The sequence below is a fragment of the Oncorhynchus nerka genome, linkage group LG15 (genome assembly GCF_034236695.1).
Source record: "Oncorhynchus nerka isolate Pitt River linkage group LG15, Oner_Uvic_2.0, whole genome shotgun sequence".
NCBI classification, from domain to species: Eukaryota; Metazoa; Chordata; class Actinopteri; order Salmoniformes; family Salmonidae; genus Oncorhynchus; species Oncorhynchus nerka.
In genome coordinates, this window is record NC_088410.1 from 63,174,685 (window position 1) to 63,195,894 (window position 21,210).

A 21,210-nucleotide genomic window follows, 5' to 3' on the forward strand; every position below is an offset into this window, starting at 1 on the left:
CTTCCTCCTCTTCATATTTCATATTTTACAAATGAAAACAAACACCATGCCTCCCTCCCTGTCTTCCTTTCTATTTCAATTCCAATTTAAGGACTTTATTGGCATAGGTTACGTTGCCAAAGCAAGTGATATAGATAATAAACAAAAGTGAAATAAACAATAAAAATGAACAGTCAACATTACACTCACAGAAGTTCCAAAGGAATAAAAACATTTCAAATGTCATATTATGTCTATATACAGTGTTGTAATGATGTGCAAATAGTTAAAGTACAAAAGGGAAAATAAATCAACGTAAATATTGGTTGTATTTACAATGGTCTTTGTTCTTCACTGGTTGCCCTTTTCTTGTGACAACAGATCACAAATCTTGCTGCTGTGATGGCACACTATGGTATTTCACCCAATAGATATTGGAGTTAATCAAAATTGGATTTGTTTTCGAATTCTTTGTGGATCTGTGTAATCTGAGAAAAATATGTGTCTCTAATATGGTCATACATTTGGCAGGTTAGGAAGTGCAGCTCAGTTTCCACCTCATTTTGTGGGCAGTGTGCACATAGCCTGTCTTCTCTTGAGAGCCAGGTCTGCCTTCGGCGGCCTTTCTCAATAGCAAGGCTATGCTCACTGAGACTGTACATAGTCAAACATTTCCTTAATTTTGGGTCAGTTACAGTGGTCAGGTATTCTGTCACTGTGTACTCTTGCTCTTTCTCTCAGCCCCCCTCCTCTTCTCCTTTCTCTATTGAAAAGCCCCCTCCCTTCTCCCTCCCTCCCTCCCTCCCTCCCTCCCACATCCCTCCTTAGGGTTCAAACACCAAAGGCATTTATGTGTCCCCAATGCCACTTCATAGTGTCCCCATGGGAGGGCAAATGTAATGAGTCAACAGACAATGTTAAGAGAAGACTGCCATCCTATTGTAAATGAATGCTGAGACTGAGTATACCAAACTGTTAGTTTGCATTAAGTGGCAAATGGTAATTTCTGATGGTTATATACTGTGTGTGGGACTGTAGGGTGATGGTTAAAGTCAGAGGCGCCACCCAGAGGACTCCGTGGGGAGGAACAGGGGAGAAACAAATATGCAAACACGCACATATGAGCAGACACAGTCCCGTTCTCCCTTAGCTCTCTCTCTTTTGTCCTCATTCTCTCATTCTACCCCTCCCCTCCTTAATTCTATCCTGCTTTTATTGGAATGAGTCTCAGATCACATTATTATTGCTGCCCATACTAGTACACTCTGTACCGTTCACCTCTCTCTCTCTCTCTCTCTCTCTCTCTCTCTCTCTCTCACAGTCGGTAATTTCAATGACCGTATACTAAACCGCGTCCAGCACCGCAATGCTAGTTTCATACACACCACAGTCACCGAGTTCAAAGACAAGAAAAAAGTTTGACCAAACACTTAAAAAACCACAGCAGCAACGTAGACAAAACTTCTACTGACAAAATCTCAGCCACCGACCCGAATGGAGATGCTTATAGAGCTGTGGTACATTAAAGAGAGAGGGGAAGTCATTTTTACTGATACAGATGTTATTTCATAACATGTGAAGAGAGGAGCATGTTCCATAAATCAACACGTCAGCTGTTTGTACAGTGTGTTCTCCAGTCTGTCTATCATGTTCTCTCTACCTGGGAGATCATTTATGATGATTTAAAAAGAATGTTTTATTGATTTGCTCACTGAGGTAATGGATCATCATGCCCCAGTAAGAAAGAGTACAGTTGGGGCTTGTCCATCTCCATGAATTGATGATGAACTGGGTGAGGCATTTTGTCAAAGACATTTTGTCAAATCTAAACTAGAAATTGATGAACAGAATTATAGAACACTACGTAAATACGCAGTTAAATTAAATCGTGAGAAAAATACACTATTTTACAAAAATGCTTTTATTGATTGTAAATATGATTCTAAAAAGGTATGGAATACAGTTAAGGGCTTACTTGGTACATCTATTTCAACATGCCCATTTAGTGTGGAGGTTGACTGGAGGACAATAACAAAACCAGCTGATATTGCCAATCATTTGGCAGATTGTTTCCAAAGAGAAATTTATTTACTGAGCGATAATGTAAACACCCATTCTTCCATGATTATATTATGAGCAAAAAAACATGATCTTTGAATCTACAAATGGTGTCAGTAGAAGAGGTATTAAACCTATTGAAGTCATTACCCAATGGTAAATCTACAGGTTATGAACTTATGGAAAAAAATGTACTTCGCTATGCTGCTCCCGAGATTTCAGCTCCACTGAAATACATATTTAATTGGTCACCAGAAAAGGGGACATTTGCAAATGTATGGAAGAATGCTAAACTGTGTCCAATCCCGAAAGACAGCAAAGAATCCATTACTCCTTCCAATAGTTGACCAATTAATCTACTCTCTTCACTCAGTAAGATATTGGAGGGTATTGTGAGTAGACAAATATGGGAGTACACGGGAAAATGATCTGATTACAGCCAATCAGCATGCTTATCGCAAAAACCATCCCACTACCACTGTATTGGTTGACATAACTGACCAGAGGCTCAATGCTATTAATAATGGCAGGTTTGTGGGTGTACTATTTTTAGATTTTAATGCAGCATTTGATTTAGTGGATCATGAAATAACTTTGACTAAATTATTGCATCATGGGTTTAACTTCTTATGGCTGCAGGGGCAGTATTTAGCTTGGATGAAAGGTGCCCAGAGTAAACGGCCTGCTCCTCAGTCTCAGTTGCTAATATATGCATATTATTATTAGTATTGGATAGCAAACAATCTGAAGGTTCTAAAACAGTTTGAATGATGTATGTGAGTGTAACAGAACTCATATGGCAGGAAAAAAACGGAGAAGAAATCCAAACAGGAAGTGAGAAATCTGAGGTTGGTCGATTTTCAACCCAGGCCCTATTGAATTCACAGTGGGATATGAATGAAGTTGCACTTCCTATGGCTTCCACTAGATATCAACCACCTTTAGAAACTTGAATGAGGCTTCTACTGTGTTGTGGGACTGAACATTATTTTATTTTTATTTCACCTTTATGTAACCATGTAGGCTAATTGAGAACAAGTTCTCATTTACAACTGCGACCTGGCCAAGATAAAGCATAGCAGTGTGAACAGACAACAGCACAGAGTTACGCATGGAGTAAACAATAAACAAGTCAATAACACGGTAGAAAAAAAAGAAAAAAGGCATGAGGAGGTAGGCGAATAATTACAATTTAGCAGATTAACACTGGAGTGATAAATGATCAGATAGTCATGTACAGGTAGAGATACTGGTGTGCAAAAGAGCAGAAAAGTAAATAAATAAAAACAGTATGGGGATGAGGTAAGTAAATTGGGTGGGCTATTTACCGATGGACTATGTACAGCTGCAGCGTTCGGTTGGCTGCTCAGATAGCAGATGTTTAAAGTTGGTGAGGGACTAAAGTCTCCAACTTCAACGATTTTTGAAATTTGTTTCAGTCACAGGCAGCAGAGAACTGGAAGAAAAGGCGGCCAAATGAGGTGTTGGCTTTAGGGATGATCAGTGAGATACACCTGCTGGAGTGCGTGCCACGGGTGGGTGTTGCCATCGTGACCAGTGAACTGAGATAAGGCGGAGCTTTACCTAGCATGGACTTGTAGATGACCTGGAGCCAGTGGGTCTGGCGACAAATATGTAGCTAGGGCCAGCCGACTAGAGCATACAGGTTGCAGTGGTGGGTGGTATAAGGTGCTTTAGTAACAAAACGGATGGCACTGTGATAAACTGCATCCAGTTTGCTGAGTAGAGTATTGGAAGCTATTTTGTAGATGACATCGCCGAAGTTGAGGATCGGTAGGATAGTCAGTTTTACTAGGGTAAGTTTGGCGGCGTGAGTGAAGGAGGCTTTGTTGTGAAATAGAAAGCCGATACTAGATTTGATTTGGGATTGGAGAGTTTGATATGAGTCTGGAAGGAGAGTTTACAGTCTAGCCAGACACCTAGGTACTTATAGATGTCCACATATTCTAGGTCGGAACCATCCAGGGTGGTGATGCTAGTCGGGCGTGCGGGTGCAGGCAGCAAACGGTTGAAAAGCATGCATTTGGTTTTACTAGCGTTTAAGAGCAGTTGGAGGCCACAGAAGAAGTGTTGTATGGCATTGAAGCTCGTTTGGTGGTGTGCTGGTCGAGGGCAGTCAGGTCTGGAGTGAACCAGGGGCTATATCTGTTCTTAGTTCTGCATTTTTTGAACGGAGCATGCAATCTAAGATGGTGAGGAATTTACTTTTAAAAAATGACCAGGCATCCTCAACTGATGGGATTAGGTCAATATCCTTCCAGGATACCCGGGCCAGGTCGATTAGAAAGGCCTGCTCGCAGAAGTGTTTTAGGGAGCGTTTGACAGTGATTAGGGGTGGTCGTTTGACTGTGGACCCGTAGCGGATACAGGCAATGAGGCAGTGATCGCTGAGATCCTGATTGAAGACAGCGGAGGTGTATTTGGAGGGCCAGTTGGTCAGGATAACGTCTATGAGGGTGCCCTTGTTTACAGATTTAGGGTTGTACCTGGTGGGTTCCTTGATGATTTGTGTGAGATTGAGGGCATCTAGCTTAGATTGTTGGACTGTCGGGGTGTTAAGCATATGCGAGTTTAGGTCACCTAACAGAACAAACTCTGAAGCTAGATGGGGGGCGATCAATTCACAAATGGTGTCCAGGGCACAGCTGGGAGCTGAGGAGGGTCGGTAGCAGGCGGCAACAGTGAGAGACTTATTTCTGGAGAGATTAATTTTTTAAATGAGAAGTTCGAACTGTTTGGGTATGGACCTGGAAAGTATGACATTACTTTGCAGGCTATCTCTGCAGTACACTGCAACTCCTTCCCCTTTGGCAGTTCTATCTTGACGGAAAATGTTATAGTTGGGTATGGAAATCTCAGAATTTTTGGTGGCCTTCCTAAGCCTGGATTCAGACACAGCAAGGACATCAGGGTTGGCAGAGTGTGCTTAAGCAGTGAGTAAAACAAACTTAGGGAGGAGGCTTCTGATGTTGACATGCATGAAACCAACGCTTTTTCGATCACAGAAGTCAACAAATGAGGGTGCCTGGGGACATGCAGGGCCTGGGTTTACATCCACATCACCCGCGGAACAGAGGAGGAGTAGGATGAGGGTGCGGCTAAAGGCTATCAAAACTGGTCGTCTAGAGCGTTGGGGACAAAGAATAAAAGGAGCAGATTTCTGGGCGTGCTAGAATATATTCAGGGCATAATGCGCAGACAGGGGTATGGTGGGGTGTGGGTACAGCGGAGGGAAGCCCAGGCACTGGGTGATGATAAGAGAGGTTATATCTCTGGACATGCTGGTTGTAATGGGTGAGGTCACCGCATGTGTGGGAGGTGGGACAAAGGAGGCATCAGAGGTATGAAGAGTGGAACTAGAGGCTTCATTGTAAACTAAAACAATGATAACTAACCTGAACAACAGTATACAAGGCATATTGACATTTGAGAAAGGCATACAGCGAGGCATAAAGTAATCGCAGGTGTTGATTGGGAGAGCTAGCTAAAACAACAGGTGAGACAACAACAGCTAATCATCTAACACAACAACAGCAGGTAAAATTGCGATGACTAGGCAGAGAGGGTCGGATTAACTACACACAGAGCCTGAGTTCGCGGCTGGGGCCGACAGATAAAAAATAAATAAACAGAATGGAGTACCGTGATTAATGGACAGTCCAGTAGGCATCAGCTATGTAGCCAAGTGATCATAGTGTCCAGGGGGCAACAGTAGATGGAACAGGGAAGCCACCACTATGCTAGCGACACTGTGTTTAAAGTTAGTAGCCCTGGGCTAGTAGGAGCGTCTGCTCCGACGGAGGCCGGATGAAGGCACAGCGGATGGAGTATTCGTCGGCAGACCAGTCGTGGTGGTGCGGTGGGGCGCCGTGTCGACAGAGAATCCAAGCCAGATGGTGAAAGAGGTATTGTGGAATTTAGTTTGCTAGCCGGGAGATGTGCCTGGCTCACGGCTAACTGGTGCTAGCTTCGTGGCAGTGGCGTTAGCCACTATATCCAATCGGTAGCAGCGGTGATCCGGTGCCAAGGTCCAGAGTTTACAGCAAGGATCCAGTGGAGTATTGGGCTCTAGCCGTGTATGAGTGGGGTTCGGGTGAACAGCTGAGTAGGCCGGGAGGTGGGCCTCAGGGATAGCTTCGGTACTGGGTACCACGGTGAGTGCAAGCTAGCTGTGAGCTAGCTAGCTGCAAGCTGTGAGCTAGCTAGCTGCAAGCTATTACGGCAGGAATCCGGCGTTGATGTGGAGAGACAGTCCGATACTGGTAGACAAAACAGGGCTGGTATCTGTGCAGAAGGTAAAAGCCGCTAGCAGTGGCTAACAATGACTAAATAGCTTGTAGCTAATTAGCTGGTTAGCTTCTGGAGGTTCGAAAATAATCGAAAAGAGATTGAAAATAAATTGAAATATATATACAAAAAATATGAAAAATACAAAAGTACACGAGAGGACAAACAAACAAACACGTCTTCACTGCTACGCCATCTTGGTATGAATGAATCAGGTTACTGGCAGAGAGCCATTTCCTGGTCACGCGCATTCCACATGATATCGACCTGCATTCCGTTGCTCCTCTAGACACAAAGGAATTCTCTGGTTGGAACTTTATTGAAGATTTATGATAAAAACATCCTAATGATTGATTCTATACTTAGGCTGAAATGTTTCTTCGACCCTGTAATATAACTTTTTGAAGTTTTTGTCCGAAATAATGCTCGACCTGCACGAGCGTTTGGATTTGAATACCTAACGCGCTAACAAAGTAGCTACTTGGACATAAATAACGGACATTTTTGAAAAAATCAAGCATTTATTGTGGAACTAGGATTCCTGGGAGTGCATTCTGATGAAGATCATCAAAGGTAAGGGAGTATTTATCATGTATTTTCTGGTTTCTGTTGACTCCAACATGGCGGTTAATTTGATTTTTTTCTGAGCGCCGTCTCAGATTATTGCATGGTTTGCTTTTTCCATAGAGTGTTTTTTAAAATCTGACACAGCCGTTGCATTAAGGAGAGGTATATCTATAATTCCATGTGTATAACTTGTATTATCATCTACATTTATGATGAGTATTTCTGTTGAATCAATGTGGCTATGCAAAATCACTGGATGTTTTTGGAACTAGTGAACGTAATGCGCCAATGTAAACTCAGATTGTTTTATATAAATATGAACTTTATCAAACAAAACATACATGTATTGTGTAACATGAAGTCCTATGAATGTCATCTGATGAAGATCATCAAAGGTTAGTGATTTTATCTCTATTTGTATTTTTTGTGACTCCTATCTTTGTCTGGAAAAATGGCTGTGTTTATTCTTCCCAGGAGTGGGAAGGTGAATGGAAAGGCTCTGGAGCAACGAACCGCCCTTGCTGTCTCTGCCTGGCCGGTTCCCCTCTTTCCACTGGGATTCTCTGCCTCTAACCCTATTACAGGGGCTGAGTCACTGGCTTACTGGGGCTCTCTCATGCCGTCCCTGGAAGGGGTGCATCACCTGAGTGGGTTGATTCACTGATGTGGTCATCCTGTCTGGGTTGGCGCCCCCCCTTGGGTTGTGCCATGGCGGAGATCTTTGTGGGCTATACTCAGCCTTGTCTCAGGATGGTAAGTTGGTGGTTGAAGATATCCCTCTAGTGGTGTGGGGGCTGTGCTTTGGCAAAGTGGGTGGTGTTATATCCTTCCTGTTTGGCCCTGTCCGGGGGTGTCCTCGGATGGGGCCACAGTGTCTCCTGACCCCTCCTGTCTCAGCCTCCAGTATTTATGCTGCAGTAGTTTATGTGTCGGGGGGCTAGGGTCAGTTTGTTATATCTGGAGTACTTCTCCTGTCCTATTCGGTGTCCTGTGTGAATCTAAGTGTGCGTTCTCTAATTCTCTCCTTCTCTCTTTCTTTCTCTCTCTCGGAGGACCTGAGCCCTAGGACCATGCCCCAGGACTACCTGACATGATGACTCCTTGCTGTCCCCAGTCCACCTGGCCGTGCTGCTTTAGGCTGGGTTTCTGTACAGCACTTTGAGATTTCAGCTGATGTACGAAGGGCTATATAAATAAATTTGATTTGATTTGATGATTTATTCTGTGGCTTGGTGGTGACCTAACATAATTGTTTGTGGTGCTTTCGCTGTAAAGCATATTTGAAATCGGACACTGTGGTGGGATTAACAACAAGATTACCTTTAAAACGGTATCAGATACACGTATGTTTGAGGAATTTTAATGATGAGATTTCTGTTGTTTTTAATTTGGCGCCCTGCACTTTCACTGGCTGTTGTCATATCGATCCTGTTAACGGGATTGCAGCCATAAGAAGTTTTTAAGGAGGCAGCATTGAATTGAGTACAGCCATATCTAACTGACAGAAAACAGTCCACCTATATCAATGAGTCGTTTTCTTCCCCTCACGCTCCAAACTGTGGAATACCACAGGACAGCTGCCATGGGCCACTTCTTTATTTAATATATACCAACGACCTTCCTTACACCTTGTCTAAAACTCAAGCTACTATATTTGCAGATGATACTACAATTTATTCAAATAGACAATCGGTTCAACACATACAGCAAGCTCTAAAAGTAGATCAGTGAAATATCAGGGAGTGGTTTTGCTGGAACAAACTTTTTTGAACACCAAGAAAACCAAGGTTATGTTGGTCTGTTCCACCAGGAAAAGGCCAACACAGCATTGTATACAATTAAGTATGGGTGAGTGCAAATTGAGTGGCAGAAGTGGCAGAAACCAAACTAGTAGGGGTGCAACTAGACAACTGCTTATCATGGTTGTCTCAAAAAACGAATCTATGTAAAAAATATAAAATATACAACTGCAAGCATGATCAGAAGGATAGTTAAATATTTACCGGGAAAGATTCTTAAGCAAATAACCCAAGCATTAATTGAGAGTCAGGTGAACTACTGTTCTGTGTTCTGAGGAAATGCATCAGCAATCAAAATTAGGAGGTTGCAGATTGCACAGAACACATCAGCAAGGATGGTTTTAAGGTGGAGATACTGTTCTGCAGGTATAATCATGCTCAATGCTCTTGGTTGGCCATCAATCAACAAGACAATTGAAAAAAAAACATTCTTATTTTATTTCACAATGTACACCATTTAAAACAGTCAAACTCCATTCACAACAGTATTCAGTTTGTAAGAGACAGACATTCAGTAAATACTAGGAATAGATTGTCCACAATCTGTGTTATCCAGACAGAAAAGAGAAATAGGCAAAAGAACGTTTCAATTTATAGTAATAAAGAAATAAAATAATTTATCTGAGCAAACCAGAAACCGTTCAATATATAAATTCAAACAATACTTTAGAACCATTGAAATATAACAAATTGGAAGGTTATGAGGTACTGGTCAATATGTCAGTGTATTATGTCTGTTTGTAACAGTGAAATGTGAAAATGTGATTGTATTATAAATTGTATTTTAATGTTTAAGGACTAAAAGAGATCCTACTAAAATCAAATAATATCAAATACATCATCTCTATCGCTCTACCTCATCTCTCGCTCTACCTCATCTCTATCATCTCTCTAGCTCTCTACTACCTCATCTCTATCTCTCTACCTCATCTCTATCTCCCTAGCTCATCTCTCAATTAAATTCCATTCAATTAAAGGGATTTATATGCCTGGGAAAGCTTGGACACACCTACTCATTCCAGGGGTTTTTCTACATGCAATAACATGAAATAACACATATGGAATCATGTGCAATCTGAGGGAAATATGTGTCTCTAATATGGTCATACATTTGACAGAAGGTTAGGAAGTGCAGCTCAGTTTCCACTTCATTTTGTGGACAGGGAGCACATAACCTGTCTTCTCTTGAGAGCCAGGTCTGCTTACAATGGCCTCTCTCAATAGCAAGGCTATGCTCAGTGATTCTGTGCGTAGTCAAAGCTTTCTTTACTTTTGGGTCAGTCACAGTGGTCAGGTATTTTGTCACTATGTACTCTCTGTTTAGGGCCAAATAGCATTCTAGTTTGCTCAGAGTTTTTGTTAGTTCTTTCCAATGTGTCAAGTAATTATCTTTTTGTTTTCTCATGATTTGGTTGGGTCTAATTGTGTTGCTGTCCTGGGGCTCTGTGGGGTCTGTTTGTGTTTGTGAACAGAGCCCCAGGACTAGCTTGCTTAGGGGACTCTTCTCCAGATTCATCTCTCTGTAGGTGATGACTTTGTTATGGAATGATTGGGAATTGCTTCCTTTTAGGTGGTTGTCGAATTTAACGGCTCTTTACTGGATTTTGATAATTAGCAGGTATCGGACTAATTTTGCTCTGCTGCATTGTTTGGTGTTTTTCTGTTTTGTGCTTTTCCCTCTCTCTACCTCATGTCTCTCTCTCTACCTCATCTCTCTCTTTCTCATCTCTCTCTAAATTCAATTCAAATGGCTTTATTGGCATGGGAAATATATGTTTACATTGTGAAACAGTAAGTAAACATGACACTCACAAAAGTTTCAAAAGAATAGAGACTCTCTCTCTCTTTCTCCCTCCGTGGTTTGTGTTTTCAACTCTTTCAGATTCTCTCTCTTCCCTCTTCATCTGGCTTGTGTTGCCTTTCTAATTCAATTCATTACTACATTCAGTTGATTTGCCCAGCCCTGGGGTTATTGACTACTTCAGCCCCATTAAAACCACACTTCCCCCACAAGCCATCTCAATTGCCGTGACTTTGGATACTTCATACGCTCTCTATACGGTCAACTCCACCCTCCTCCTCCCTCCCCTTCCTTCCCTCGTTCACGAGGGATGAACTCTGGAAGAAACCCCCACTGGGGCTCTAACTCCCCCTCCAAACTTCTCCGGCTCTTCTCCTCCCCTCCTTCCCTGGTTTCTGTTCCTTCCCTGGCTCACTTTTCTTCTGATCACTCTGTTTTTTGGATTCTCATTATCCATAATGATTTTCCCTTATTGTATAATTGCAAATTTGCTGTTATGTCAATATCTTCCCCATTATGTTAATGTACTGTTGCATTTTTTCTCTCTTTTACTCTTTCTCTCTGCCTCTCTTCCTCTTTTTCGCTCTCTTTTCTCTCACTATGGAAGTTTTAGGGTCAACTGAACAATAGCGAAACTTCCAAGAAAACAGTCACTCTTTTTCGTAATGCTCTGGCCTCTTTTTGCCTTTGCTTTGTTCATGTAAGCAAGTCCCCCACCAAATGTGTCCCTCTCTTAGTCTCAACATTTTTACCTGTCTTTCAACACGTCACACACACACACGCTCGTGCGCACACACACACACACACGCACGCATGCGCGCACACGCACACACACACACTTCTCTGTGACACACAGCAGGGAGCGTAGCTGCACAATCTCAGCCTGCTCTGTTCTCTCCACACCTTGGGACAATTACAGCCCCCCTTACCCCCTCAAATCCCCCTTCCTACAGCTTCCAGCCCCAGGACCGAGGAAAGAGAGACAGAAACGAAAGAGGGAATGCAGACAGGAAAAGGGCGGTCCATTCTTTCTTTCTTTCTCTCTCTCCAACTCTTTTTCTAACACATGCACTCACACACATGCACACACACGCACATACACACACATAGTACACACACATAGTACACACAAAGTCACATTCCAGCTCCTCACAGGGCATTTCAGAATCTGGTTCCTCAGCTATTCATCCTGTCATCATCTCTGAGAGAAACACACACAGGCAAGAACAATGGGCTCTCTCTGTCTTTCATAACAGCAGCACTAACAGTATGGGCACAAATCACAATGTGTTCATCAATAAAGCTGCAGTCACAATTATGGTCTCATTTAAGGGGCTCGGGAACTTTTGGCTGCATTTTGTGTGTTATTTGCCTGTGTTGGAATGTACAGCATTTGCTCATAAATCCAAACCTGTCTAGCAGACTGTGGATCATTCTAAATGAGAAAGCTTATAGTAATCTTGACATTGTAGTGATAAATAACACAGTCTGAGGATGATGAACAAAGCCAGGAAGAGCTTTGGATCAGGAAGAGATCCATGAAGTCCTACATAAGTTTAGTGCCTATACATGACGAACACAAAATGCTATTATTATTTTTTACTATTATGATAATTAGGAATCTTGATTGTCGGGATTCTCTGTTTGTATGAGCGCTCGTGAAAGGCTTTGGCGCGTCGGCCAGACAAGGCAAATTGCCCTCCTCCTTGGACTGCAACCACCTAGTGAGCTCCATTGGACCACCTTGCTCTCAACACCACGCCTTTATTTATGCAGAAGATTTTCATTGGTTTATGTTTGTGTCCAACTCTTGTCAAAGGATACTTAATCTTCATCTGTCATCATGTGGAGTCAGCCACACTACCCACAGCCACCATCTGTGCATTTGTTTGGATTTTGTTCCTGACTCAAGTTTCTCTTCTAAACAACTACATTTAAAAAATAATAAAAATAACAATTAGTGTTTCTTTCTGAAGGAAGGGACTCATTCTCTGATTTATGTGTGTTTCGTCTTGTTGCGCACCATGTTCTGATGACGTTTGGGGCAGAATAAAAAGGGTGGAAACATTTTTAAACCAGAATTGAATTAACTTCCCCACATATACTTAATTATCTTTCACCATAAACACATTCTATCTCTCTCTCTTGATCACTGTCACACACACACACACACACACACACACACACACACACACACACACACACACACACACACACACACACACACACACACACACACACACACACACACACACGCCTCTCTGCTGGTTGAGAGCTGGGACCAGAAACAAAATTCCAACCGATTTTATATAAATAAATAATTAGACACAATGCCCTGTTTGTTCTGGGCCCCTTCAGTACCACAGCAACCTTTACTTTTAGGCCATTCTCGTTATTTTTTTTCATCAAAATGTGGCATTAATTTTAATCGCTTTGTTTTCCATCTCATCTCTGACTGCTTCTGACCAGGCTGTCTAGGCAGACCTCCAAGAGCCGCAGGCTTATATGACAGCAGAACGTGTTTGTGTGTCTGCAGGACCATAGATACATAATGAGGACAGCGAATTGTTTCCAATACTCTTTTATTTTTTTTTATAAGAACTCCATCAGGTCTCAACTTACAGCTGAGAGGTAGAATAGTAAAAGACACAAGTTTATTTTACTGCGACCTGGCCAAGATAAAGCAAATCAGCGGGACACAAACAACACAGAGTTACACATGGAATAAACAAAACATATGGTCAATAACACAATAGAAAAGTATATATACAGTGTGTGCAAATTAAGTAAGATTATGGACGTAAGGCAATAAATAGGCCATAGTGGCAAAATAATTACAATTTAGCAATTAAAAACTGGAGTGATAGATGTGCAGAAGATGAATGTGCAAGTAGAGATACTGGGGTGCAAAGGAGCAAAAAAATTAATAACAATATGGGAATGAGATAGTTGGATGGGCTATTTACAGATGGGCTATGTACAGGTGCAATGATCTGTAAGCTGCTCTGACAGCTGATGCTTAAAGTTAGTGAGGGAGATAAAAGTCTCCAGCTTCAGTTATTTTTGCAATTCGTTCCAGTCATTGGCAGCAGAGAACTGGAAGGAAAGGCGGCCAAAATAGGAGTTGGCTTTGGGGGTGTCCAGTGAAATATACCTGCTGGAGCGCATTCTACAGGTGCATGCTGCTATGGTGACCAGTGAGCTGAGATTAGGCAGGGCTTTACCTAGCAAAGACTTATAGATGACCTGGAGCCAGTGGATTTGGTGACAAATATGAAGCGAGGGCCAGCCAACGAGAGCATACAGGTCACAGTGGTGGGTAGCATATGGGGCATTGGTGACAAAACGGATGGGACTGTGATAGACTGCATCCAATTTGCTGAGTAGAGTGTTGGAGTCTATTTTGTAAATGACATCGCCTAAGTCAAGGATCAGTAGGACAGTCCGTTTTACGAGGGTGTGTTTGGCAGCATGAATGAAGGATGCTTTGTTGCGAAATAGGAAGCCAATTCTAGATTTAATTTTGGATTGGAGTTGCTTAATGCGAGTCTGGAAGGAGAGTTTACAGTCTAACCAGACACCTATGTATTTGTAGTTGTCCACATATTCTAGGTCAGAACTAGGTCAGAACTGACTAGTGATGCTGGATGGGTTGGCAGGTGCGGGCAGCGATCGGTTGAAGAGCATGCATTTAGTTTTACTTGCATTTAAGAGCAGTTGGAGGCCACGGAAGGAGAGTTGTATGGCATTTAAGTTCATCTGTTAACACAGTGTCCAAAGAAGGGCCAGAAGTATACAGAATGGTGTCATCTGCGTAGAGGTCGATCAGAGAATCACCAGCAGCAAGAGCGACATCATTGATGTATACAGAGAAGAGAGTTGGCCCGAGAATTGAACCCCGTGGCACCCCCATAGAGACTGCCAGAGGTCCGGACAACAGGCCCTCTGATTTGACACACTGAACTCTGTCTGAGAAGTAGTTGGTGAACCAGGCGAGGCAGTCATTTGAGAAACCACGGCTGTTGAGTCTGCCGATAAGGATGCGGTGATTGACAGAGTCTAAATCCTTGGCCAGGTCGACGAATGTGGCTGCACAGTATTGTCTTTTATCGATGGCGGTTATGATATCATTTAGGTCCTAGAGCGTGGCTGAGGTGCACCCATGATCAGCTCGGAAACCGGATTGCATAGAGGAGAAGGTACAGTGGGATTCGAAATGGTCAGTGATCTGTTTGTGAACTTGGCTTTCGAAGACCTTAGAAAGGCAGGATAGGATAGATATAGGTCTGTAACAGTTTGGGTCTAGAGTGTCTCCCCCTTTGAAGAGGGGGATGACCGCGGCAGCTTTCCAATCTTTGGGGATCTCAGTCAATACAAAAGAGAGTTTGAACAGGCTAGTAATAGGGGTTGCAACAATTACAGCGGATAGTTTTCGAAATAGAGGGTCCAGATTGTCTATCCCAGCTGATTTGTAGGGGTCCAGATTTTGCAAGTCTTTCAGAACATAAGCTATATGGAATTGGGTGAAGGAGAAATTGGGGAGGCTTGGGGAAGTTGCTGTGGGGGGTGCAGAGCTGTTGACCGAGGTAGGGGTAGCCAGGTGGAAAGCATGGCCGTAGAAAAATGCTTATTGAAATTCTCGATTATCGTAGGTTTTTCGGTGGTGACAGTGTTTACCAACCTCAGTGCAGTGGGCAGCTGGGAGGAGGTGCTCTTATTCTCCATGGACTTTACAATGTCCCAGAATCTTTTGGAGTTTGTCTCTCCCTTTATCAATTCAATTCAGTTCAAGGGCTTTATTGGCATGGCAAACATATGTTAACATTGCCAAAGCAAGTGAAGAAGATATCTCTATCTCTATTTATCTCTCTCTCCCGCTATCTCCCCTTCCTTTCTCTCTCTCTGTTTTTCTCTCCCTCTATCTCTCTCTCCCTCCCTCCCTCTCTCTGAGGGGCAGGGCTGAGATGTTATCAGGTATTAAGTGGTGCTAATGGACTCCCTGCCGTTTGGTCTGAAGACTCCAGATAATAGCAGAGATCAACAGATAACAGCCACTGTGACCAGATGAGCTGATTATCTCCCTAGTAGATCAGGACACACACGCAGAGGCACACACACACAGCAATACCAGTTCCCTACTAACTCAATTGGGCAGCTACAGCGAGCTACAGAAGTATTAGGACAGTGACACACTGTTGGTTGTTTTGGCACTCTACTCCAGGACTTTTGATTTGAAATGATACAATGACTATGAGATTAAATTACAGACTGTCAGTTTTAACCGTTTAGAAATTACAGCACCTTTTGTACATAGTCCGCACATCTTACAGGACCAAACGTATTGGGACAAAGCCAAAAGAACAACAAAACATTTGTCACTGTCCCAATACTTTTGGAACTCACTGTATCTCTCTCACTGACACTGTGCTCAACAGGTACTTCTAATCTTGATGCCAGCATAGCAGATACTGCGTCGACTTGCCTGTGTGTGCGCGTGCATGTGTGTGCGCGTGCGTGTGCGTGTGCGTGTGCGTGTGCGTGTGCGTGTGTGTGTGTGTGTGCTCGTCTGCCAGTGAGTGTGTTTTCTCTAGGCAGGATGTGTTGTCAGATTCCTCCCCAACCTTTGCTCAGCCAGGGGGTTTAATGGGGAGTCCTCTCTACTGCTCTCTGCCTCTTCCTCAAATCCCTATGGGATTGATTGAGCAGAGGGAGAGAGGGACGGAAGGAGGGAGGGACTGACATGTGAAAGCCTGGCAAGGAGAACAGACAAGTTTGGACATGGAGGACAGGGAAAGCAGAGGGGGAGTCATGAGTGTTTTGTTTTACAAGTATTTTACAGGTTTTATGACCACTACACTGAATTGGAGGGCCGGCTACTTACTGTAAGTCATTTTGGATCAAAGTGTATGCTCATTGTTAGCATGAATGTTCAATTGTTATACTGTATTGGCAGATTTTCCTGACCATCCAACCTGACCAAGAAAAACCCTAGGCACTATTACATTTTTTCATTAACTTATCTCAATAGTTTCCAGCATCCATCATTGATCTGTTCCTCTCCAGACTTCATCCCTGCAGTATTGACATCTATGTGTTTCATGTGGTTATAGTCAGAGCCAGGGCACTAATAACAGAGCAAATTGCTCATACTCACATTACTCTCTGTCTGTACATGTCTGCTGGAGAGGAACAGAAATTACTGTACTATGTATTTTTATTTAACTAGGCAAGTCAGTTAAGAACAAATTCTTATTTTCAATGACAGCCTAGGAACAGTGGGTTAACTGCCTGTTCAGGGGCAGAACGACAGATTTTTTTAGATTTTTTTTGTCAGCTCGGGGATTTGAACTTGCAACCTTCCGGTTATAAGTCCAATGCTCTAACCACTAGGCTACCCTGGGACTGCTGGATGTGTGTGTACATGTGTGTGTACATGTGTGTGTGCACATGTGTGTGTGCATGTGTGTGTGCGTGTGTGTGTGCGTGCGTGTGTGTGTGTGTCAGACTTCAGTCTCCTTTCAACATGCTTAAAAGAGATAGTAGTATTTCAAATTATTTCCCACATGCTTTCTCCCTCACTCATCCCTTTACTTGTTCAACACACTATCACAGCTTATTGTGAAATAGACACAAATTACATAATTAGACATTTGTGAGAGGCACAAAAAAGTTAATCACAACGCATCTTGTGTGTATTACATGATTTTCTGTCTTCGTAACGCATTCATGTACATTTAGTGTCTATTTCACGATAATCTGTGAAACTGGGTTCACTTTTTTTCTCTCTCTCTCTCTCTCTCTCTCTCTCTCTCTCTCTCTCTAATTCAATTCAAGGGCTTTATTGGCATGGGAAACATGTGTTAACATTGCCAAAGCAAGTGAGGTAGATAATATATAAAGTGAGTATATAAAGTGAAATAAACAATACAAAATGAACAGTAAACATTACACATACAGAAGTTTCAAAACAATAAAGACATTACAAATGTCATATTATATATATACAGTGTTTTAACAATGTAGAAATGGTAAAGGACACAAGATAAAATAAATAAGCATAAATATGGGTTGTATTTACAATGGTGTGTGTTCTTCACTGGTTGCCCTTTTCTCGTGGCAACAGGTCACAAATCTTGCTGCTGTGATTGCACACTGTGATATGTCACCCAGTAGATATGGGAGTTTATCAATGTTTGATTTGTTTTCAAATTCTTTGTGGATCTGTGTAATCTGAGGGAAATATGTGTCTCTAATATGGTCATACATACGTATGTCAGGAGGTTAGGAAGTGCAGCTCAGTTTCCACTTCATTTTGTGGGCAGTGAGCACATAGCCTGTCTTCTCTTGAGAACCAAGTCTGCCTTTGGCGGCCTTTCTCAATAGCAAGGCTATGCTCACTGAGTCTATACAAAGTCAAAGATTTTCTTATTTTTGGGTCAGTCAGAGTGGTCAGGTATTCTGCCACTGTGTGCTCTCTGTTTAGGGCCATATTGCATTCTAGTTTGCTCATTTCTTGTGCAAATTCTTTCCATTGTGTCAAGTAATTATCTTTTTGTTTTCTCATGATTTGGTTGGTTTGTCCTGGGGCTCTGTGGGGTCTGTTTGTGTTTGTAAGCAGAGCCCCAGAACCAGCTTGCTTAGGGGGATCTTTTCCAGGTTAATTTCTCTGTATGTGATGGCTTTGTTATGGATGGTTTGGGAATTGTTTCCTTTTAGGTAGTTGTTGAATTTAACAGCTCTTTTCTGGATTTTGATCATTAGCGGGTATCGGTGCAGCAGACGGCTCTAGTGCCCTTGCCAATTCCTTATATATAAAGGGGCTGAATAATTGTGCACACCCAATTCTTCAGTTTTTGATTTGTTAAAAAAGTTTGAAATATCCAATAAATGTCGTTCCACTTCATGATTGTGTCCCACTTGTTGTTGATTCTTCACAAAAAAATACAGTTTTATATTTTTATGTTTGAAGCCTGAAATGTGGCAAAAGGTCGCAAAGTTCAAGGGGGCCGAATACTTTCGCAAGGCACTGTATGTTGAAGAGGGTGGGGCTTAAGCTGCATCACTGTCTCACCCCCCGGCCCTGTGGAAAGAAATGTGTTTTTTGCCAATTTTAACCACACACTTGTAGTTTGTGAACATGTATTTTATAATGTTGTATGTTTTTCCCCCAACACCACTTTCCATCAATTTGTACAGCAGACCCTCAAATTGAGTAAAACACTTTTTTTTAAAGGATAAGAAGACTTGCCTTTGTTTTGGTTTGTTTGTCAATTAGGGTGTGCAGGGTGAATACGTGTTCTGTCATACGGTCATTTGGTAAAAAGCCAATTTGACATTTGCTCAGTACATTTTCTTCATTGAGGAAGTTAATGGTAAAGCAGCAGGTTTTCCCAAGGTTGCTGTTGACACATATCCCCCGGTAGTTATTGGGGTCAAATTTGTCTCCACTTTTGTGGATTGGGTTGATCAGTCCTTAGTTCCAAATACTAGGGAAGATGCCAGAGCTGAGGATGATGTTAAAGAGTTTAAGTATATAGCCAATTGGAATTTGTGGTCTGTATATTTTATCATTTAATTTCAGATACTACAGGCTTTTTTTGGGTTGGAGGGTTTGTATTTTGTCCTGTAGTTCATTCAATGTAATTGGAGAATCCAGTGGGTTCTGATAGTCTTTAGTAGTTGATTATAAGATTTACATTTGACCTTGTATATGTTTTTGCTGTTTGTTCTTTGTTATAGAACCCAACAAATTGGAGAAGTTGTTTATCCATGCATCTCCGTTTTGGATAGATAACTCTTCATGTTGTCGTTTTATTAGAGTTTTCCAATTTTCCCAGAAGTGGTGGGAAAATGGATTCTTCAATTACATTGAGTTGATTTCTGATGTGCTGTTCCTTCTTTTTTCCGTAGTGTATTTCTGTATTGTTTTAGTGATTCACCATAGTGAAGGCATAGGCTCAGGTTTTCTGGGTCTCTATGGTTTTGGTTGGACAGGTTTCTCAACTTCTTTGTTAGGTTCTTGCATTCTTCATCAAACCATTTATCATTGTTGTTCATTTTGTTAGGTTGTCTGCTTGACATTTTTAGATGTGAAAGGGAAGCTGAGACGTCAAATATATTGTTTAGGTTTTATACTGCCAAGTGTACACCTTCACTGTTACAGTAAAACATTTTGTCCAGGAAATTGTCTAGAAGGGATTGAATTTGTTCTTGCCCAATAGTTTTTTGTTATTTTCTTTCCATCTATAGGATTTCTTAATATTATTCAGTTCCTTTGGCTTTGATGCCTCATGATTGAGCATAGCCTCATTTTAAGTGGAGTGTGATTTTCCTGTGATCTGAAAGGGGTGTCAGTAGACTGACTGTGAACGCTTTATTAAGAGACTCTGGGTTGAGGTCAGTGATAAAGTAGACTACAATACTACTACCACTACTACCAAGAGATGAGCTATAGGTGTACCTACCATAGGAGTCCCCTCAAAGCCTACCATTGACTATGTACATACCCAGCATACCCAACAGAGTTGCAGGAGTTGTGACCCGTTTTTGTTTGGTTTGTTGTAGTAGTTGTGTCTAGGGGGGCATATGGTGAAGGGAATGCTGTCAACTCCAGGTAGGTGTTTGTCCCCCTGTGTGCTGAGGGTGTCGGGTTCTTATCCAGTTCTGGCATTTAGGTCGCCACAGACTAGTACAAGTCCCTGAGCCTGGAATTTGTTGATCTCCCACTCTAGGATGGAGAAGCTGTCATCGTTAAAGTATGGGGATTCTATTGGGGGATATAGGCAGCACACATGAGGCCATTTTTCTCTGTTTAGATAATTTCCTGATTCATTTCTAGCCAGATGTAAAATGTTCCTCTTTTGACAAATTTAATTGAGTGGGTTAGGTCTGCTCTATACCAAATTAGCATACCCCCTGAGTCTCTTCCCTGTTTCACACCTGGTAGTTTGGTGGATGGGAATACCAGCTCTCTGTAACCTAGAGGGCAACCAGTGGGTCCATCTCTTTTATACCATGTTTCTTGTAGGATGACAATGTCTGTATTTGATGAAGTCTGGGTTCCTGCTGTTTAGGCCAAGGGCAGATGACCTCAGACCTTGTATATTCCAGGATGAGATAGTGAAAGCTTTGTGTGGTTTAGGCCCGGACCATCACAGTAGGTGTGAGCAGAGCATGTTGAGCATCTGATACATACCTCTTAGGTCGCAGGATGGGGCTTGTGCGGGTGTAGTAGAGGGGTTTAGGCCTGTTGCTCTGCTCACGGCCTGGGCATATGTTCTGCTGTCATGCTGAGGTCCTTGCCGCAGGGGCGGGTGGCATGGGGTGGGCAGATGGCACATTGGTCTGATATGGGGGGCCTATATACGGTGTGGCCAGGGTTTGCTTGTGGTGTTCTTAGCTGGTTGTGGTGTGGCAGGTGATGCTGTGGTCTGGGTGTAGGTCCTCTGGCATGGGTTCTCTTGGTGCAGGTCCTTCGGGAGTTTTTTTTGCAGGTTTGGGAGGGTGTCTCGCTGGTCTGGGCGGGGTGGCTGTTGCTCTGTTGTTCCTGTGTGAGGTGCTGGGGCTATGGTTGAGGGTGACGTCCTTCAGGGTCCTGGAAAAAGTTGGGATTGTTGCCTTGTAGAGGTGGACCTGGTTGTAAAGGCTGTTCAAGTCCAGGGTGGAGTTGTGGGCCAGGTAGACATTATGTTTTGAATC

General features: G+C 42.6%; 1 protein-coding gene across 1 annotated transcript in view; it reads right to left on the bottom strand.

Moving 5' to 3' along the window:
• LOC115143097 (retinoic acid receptor gamma-A-like) overlaps positions 1–21,210 on the bottom strand; it is a 68,955-nt gene that overhangs the window by 27,143 nt on the left and 20,602 nt on the right. The window lies entirely within an intron of this gene.